This window comes from Diuraphis noxia, unplaced genomic scaffold (assembly GCF_037042655.1).
Source record: "Diuraphis noxia isolate RWA-SAM2 unplaced genomic scaffold, SU_Dnox_SAM2 contig0005, whole genome shotgun sequence".
NCBI classification, from domain to species: Eukaryota; Metazoa; Arthropoda; class Insecta; order Hemiptera; family Aphididae; genus Diuraphis; species Diuraphis noxia.
Window position 1 is genome coordinate 14,052,804 of NW_028301715.1, and position 6,349 is coordinate 14,059,152.

Sequence of the window (6,349 nt, forward strand, 5' to 3'; positions counted from 1 at the left end):
CACATAATTTTTTATTTTGACGTTTAAATTCTGGTCCCCCCGATATCCTGGTCCAAGTCCCCCCGATATCCGCCTATGGCGCTATGCAAAACCCATTTAATAAAGTAAAAAACCATTTTTCCTTATTAACCGTCCATCAAACGTATCGTTAGTGATGTGTGCGTATAGTAAAATCTAAAAAAATATTGTTTGTGATTTACTATTATAGTTTTATTTATTAAAAAATTATAAATACGTTTGACATAATAATGCTAAAATACTTTTGATAAATGATGGGGTGTTACACATATAATATACACAACACTTGTACACTAAAATAATATTTATTAATCAATTATTTGTTGGAAACATGAGAGTTTCAAAAAATATTTAATAACAGAAAAAAAGGTTATGCCCTATTGGTAATACTACCATCATATTATTACTAGATCATAAACGTTCGATTTTTAACGATATTCTCTGATTGATAATGGTAATATATTCCATAACCTATAATAGCAAGTGGCGATGGTTTTTTCATCACGGGAAGTCCGAATTGACCCACATTTACGGATAAATCGAATTCGCGTGTATTCCGAATGTATATTCGTGCAGTGCACATTTGAACCCAGCACAGCGAACGCCGTCCATTAAAATAGTTAACATATTTTTTTTTCACGCCTCATTACGTTATGAGGTTATAATATAATACGGCATTTATACAGAGTGTTCCAAGAGACTTGCAGCTCGTCACTCAATATAAGTGAGAGACCACAACACGTCAGTATTAAATATTTTAAATGCGGTTCATTAATCGACATTCGACACCTGATGAATATCCCCCAAACCGTTCGGTTCTAAATAATTATTTTAAACACTACACATTATAAACATCGATTTGATATGATTGGGGTGATACGATGGTACTTTTGGTACGCAGTGTATAGGTGTACATAACATTACCCATTTACGCTATATTATACTACCAATAACGACGTATCGCAAACGAACGGTGTCGTTAAAATTATATATTTATGTCGGCAGTTTATATGATGTTTTCCGAACTCGGCCGAATTATTATTATGTCTCGTTATCACCACAGGGTCCGACGACACGAGCCGACCACAGTGTGATTTAATAATGTTATATATTATTATTTTGTACCTATTACGTTTAAAGAATTGTCACTGCACGCGAATTACTGAAATTTCGAACATTTCGTACGATATCTCCAAAATAATAGTATAATATACATTATATACATTATATACATACTACATACTGCATTATAATATACAGCTATCGCGTGAATGATAATAGTTAGGTTGGGTATAAGCTGCGGCTAGGAGACGGTCAGTGGCGCCATATGAATTTCTTTTTTTAATGGGAACGCCAAAATTTAAACAGAACAATTTTTCTTCGTCATATAGCAAATAAGTTTATTCAATGGTCAAATGGTATTATACATTTTATATTTTAATGAATTGGAAAAAAAATGAAATGTTAAAATAATTCCAAAATTAGTGAAAACTTTTTTTAATTCGTTATGAAGTTCATTAGTTGAGATCGAACAGCCCTTTTTTTTTTCAAATGTCTATTCTTATCGTTTCCTTAAAACTGACGTTAAAGATTTGATAATTTATAATCAGAACACAACACTTATCGCACTGAAATGAAAAAAAAATAGTTAAAAAAGGTGTCTTCGTCATTACAAATTTAAATACAAACGGTATAAAAACAACCAGTATCGATTCCCCCTTTTGAGGTTTCGTGCATTGCAGAAGGTGATGATAATCTGAACTCTGAATGTGCCCATTATACCCAATGGGTTCTGAGCGACCCCATCCGACCACCAGTATATGACTGGCAACGGTTAAAGCATTAATAGGTATTACCGTTATTATCGTTAAAATTATATAAATTTAAAAAACACTAACGATACGAGTGGAAATAATAAGCCATATTGTACAACTGGAGGGATAATGACTTAAGCCTTCGAAGTCTTTTGATACAAATAATATTAAAAATATTGTATATATTATTCGAAAAATTATATAACTTTTTGTTACACATCTAGTCTCGAAATTCGACAAGACGACGACAGCTCAAGTGGTCTGAGGTGCGAATGTATATAATACGACAAGACGTTGCATAATATTATATTATATTATATTCAATGACTGTTTACGATTGACACTTGGCCTCATCTCGCCGTGGCTGTTAACTGTGCCTAACCATTCGTGTATTGTATCGTATAATAAAACTATAAGTCAAATGTCTCAAGCCGAAACTTTAATCTAGGGCCTACACAGTGACACGATGATGAGATGATGTGCGGCCCACTGCAGTCGCTTACACAAATCATCTTCCGTTCTTATATTATGTTCTGAGGTGAAATCTGTGACTTGGTAACAGTCACAGGTCACGTTTCATTTAGGACTCGGTGAGATGGAGACGACACGAAATCATGTAATATACCATAACGTTTATATTGTTCGTTATGGTGACCTAAAGGTAATAGTAACTAGTAAGGCCGACTGAATGAACCTATTGTCATTGGGACAATAAGTGATTGTAGTTTGAGATTACTTTTTTTTATTTAATTATATAAAAACACAATGGATATTATCATTGTTATTGGCTTATCTTTATTTAACCTTAACTTGGGTACTTCAGCTAATAAATTCAATCATAATACTATATTCGATACGAAACATTTTTTTAATTTGAGGTCGTATTAATTAATCATAAAAATTAAAAACATAGTTTTCATAAACGAAATGAAAATTTTTGCATAGAAATATTTAATGAAAAAAATTAAAACTACATACATGAACCTAAAATTAATAAATTACCTACATAAGAAAACATTTTTTTTTTCAAAAATTGAATAATGGCTGCCATTCATTCAATTTTTAACTGAGACCGAAGTAAGTCAAATCAACATGAAAACAATTGGACAATCCAAATAGTATGCTAAAATAGGTGTAACCAAAATTTCACAAAATATGTATTTCAGTACCTCCTAGGTTCCCCTAAAAATTTGTTTCGACACAAGTTCATCCGGCCGAAATATTTAGTGTTACCTTAAACCGTGATCACACTGTATAGGTATACTATGTATGGTTCTATAATATAATATCTAATATATTTGAGTTTATTTTTTATTGGGAATTTTTTTTCACGATTCGTAAAACTATTGGGATTCACTCTGTATAGTTTCAGATCTTATATAATTTGTATTTCTGTAAACACGTGTGAAAACCAATTAAAACGATTCACCACGGTAAACTAATATTTACGTATAGTACTCTTGAGTTCTTGTTAACCACGTTTACCTTTCGTACAACGTGTGTTTGATTCGAATTTGAATTCAATATTCAATTACTACAACTGAAAAAAATTAACAAGCTGATTTTGCAATATTAGTTGATTAAAATGAATAATTTGCGTTGCGCAGTACTGTATAGATGCAATAATACAATGAAACAATAAAGACGTATATACTTGTCCTACTTGCATTATATTTACACATAAATTATTACTATAGCTGAATCCGTGCACTTCGTAGCCTGTTAAAAATCTTATCTCTTATAATATTATAACCCTTTCAACCACTAATGTGGCTTTCTATTAATAAAAGAATTTTCAAAATCGGTATCGTAGATGCAGAGATTACCTCCAACAACCTCACAAACTTCACCTCTTTACAATAATAGTATAGGTTTAGTATATTTTTTGGTGGAAAGATGGCGCAACTACCCTTCCTCCTAGACAAAAAATTAAAAATGGGGCTTACCGTGTATACAAATTTGTGTGAATAAAAAAAAAATAAAAAACAATGTTTTCAATAAATTTAAGTTGTATTGTAATTTCATCTAAAATTTCCCATGACGAAATTTTTGATTGACTTTTAAGGTCTTTAGTATTTTTCATCCAGATAACATTTGTAGGATGATTGTGTAGGTTGTCTATTATGTCTATTAAAATCTCTAGTCTTACACAACGACCACGTGAAATATTCGGATTTCATAGAAAGACTACGAAACGGCTAGACGATGTTTCCAGCTCCGATGATTGTACGTAAATGCATACGGATAGATTATATAAAAATAGAACTGATATACGTCGTTAACGTCTGCCAATAGTTTTATTAACGTCAAAAAACTAAAGTTATAGAACTAACCGTTAACAATAACTCCAACTGGTCAATGACAAAACATAACGCAGATAAATATTAAATCATATTATTTTAATTTTTTGTAATAATACGTGTATCTATGCATGAATTCGGTTTTAAAAATTTTCAAACAACGTAATATCTTATAGTCATATCTTTTTCAAATGAAAACCATTTTTTTTTTTCATACAAATTCAGAATCGAATGATTTTTATTCAATGTTGATGTAAATATCTAAATTAAAATTCGAAAGATTTTAGTTCCTAAGTCTTTTTATAAAATATTATCAATTTTACATTAATCTATCAACATTTTATAATTAGTAAAAATCATCCCACTATAACAATAATACTATAAATCCCACGATATTACAAATATTTTATGTGTTTGTTAAACCATTTTTAGGGATTATTATTCTAAGTATACAATACACTTTTAATAACTCAGAAACAATTCGATCGAATTTTAACTTAGATACATAAATAATTTAAAAAAAAAAATCCCTTATGTATTTACTGTAAAAAAGATGATTTTCATATGGAAAAAATAAATTTGTATCAACCTCTGGATACTCCGTAAATTTTATAAAAATTTAACTAATCGAAAAAAATTATAAATCCACTCGAAAGTACCAACAATTATAATAAATTCGAATAAGTTGTATTATGTTAATGCACTTTAATAACATTATTTTGGTGACACGGCGAGAAAAATAGGCAATTTAGGTACATTTCTGTATTTTTTCGGTATCTCTTATAAGTTTTAAGAAATTTTATTATTAAACAATTAATATTCATACATAGTGAATATGTATATTGTATTTTAACAGTATCAGTATGTTTAATTAATTACCATTAATAGATATGATACCGAGTTTGTGATAATGGAAACTATTTTTTTGTATAGTATCGGTGACAAACATACTCAATACTCATAATCATTTAATTGAGTATGAATTGTTATTTTTGAATATATAATTACATTGTAAACGAATAAATAAATAAATAAATAAATAATATTTTTGTTTTTAGATCATTTGGAATTGTATAAATATTTTTTTTTAAATATTTATCTCGAGCATCAGAAACTATGGCCATGAGCATTTTTTTGTAGGTGGTTTACGGTTGGTCGAGGAACATGTGTATGTGGGGGTGAGAATTATTCGCTAAATACTTGAGTGGTGAAACACATTTGTAGCTGAGGTCTGAGGCCAACCACCTAGCAACACCGGGCCTAAATTTACATAATACATTTATAATGCAATTTTTTATAAATTTGATGGAAGTAAATTATTAAATTATGCCGATGTAGTTTTAATTATTTTTTTATGTGTTTTTGGATTTATCTATAAAATATATATTACATAAATAATTTATTAGATTAATATGATTTTACTTTGAATTTTTAATGTATTAGATTTCAATATTTTTTTAGTTGAATGAAATATTTTTTATATTTCTAAACTATTATAATTTCCTCGCCCACTGTTGGCATACTTGCCTAATTTTATTACGACTGTACATTAAAAGTTTATTGTATTAAAATAAATATTATTTTTAACATTACAACAATCATGCATACTTATAATATTGGTATTTATTTTGATTTGTTTCCTCCGAAAGTATGAGTTGATAATGTTATTATTTCTAAGCAATATGGAAATATTAAAAATATACACGATTTATATTAATGAATTCAAATCCAACCTTTTATCAACTTATTAACCGTTATATTTTTAAATTAATAAATCATTGTTTTCAGATAATATTGTATATAGTTTTGTCAACGTGAATTGAAATCGAAAATTGATATCGTATGGTTTGTTTGTATATTCTAACAAGTAATACTGCAGTAATGTTTACCATCATCAGATATTTTGTACGAGCTGCCTAGTCCGTGATTTTTGATCATGTGCATATTCCCGAATTTTACTACCTACACTAGTGGCGTACATGTGGGGGTCAACATCGGCATTTGTCCCCCCCCCCCCACCCTGAGAAGTTTTTTGATGTCATAATGCAAATTTATAGTTCAGCTTAAATAATGTAAATAATAAATATTTTTCAATGTATTACATAATTCAAGTATTTAACAATAATTTATAATACATTTTCAGATTATATTATAATTTATAATCATAAAAAATTTTGCAATTATAATAAAAAAAAAGGCACAGGTATGCCACTGACC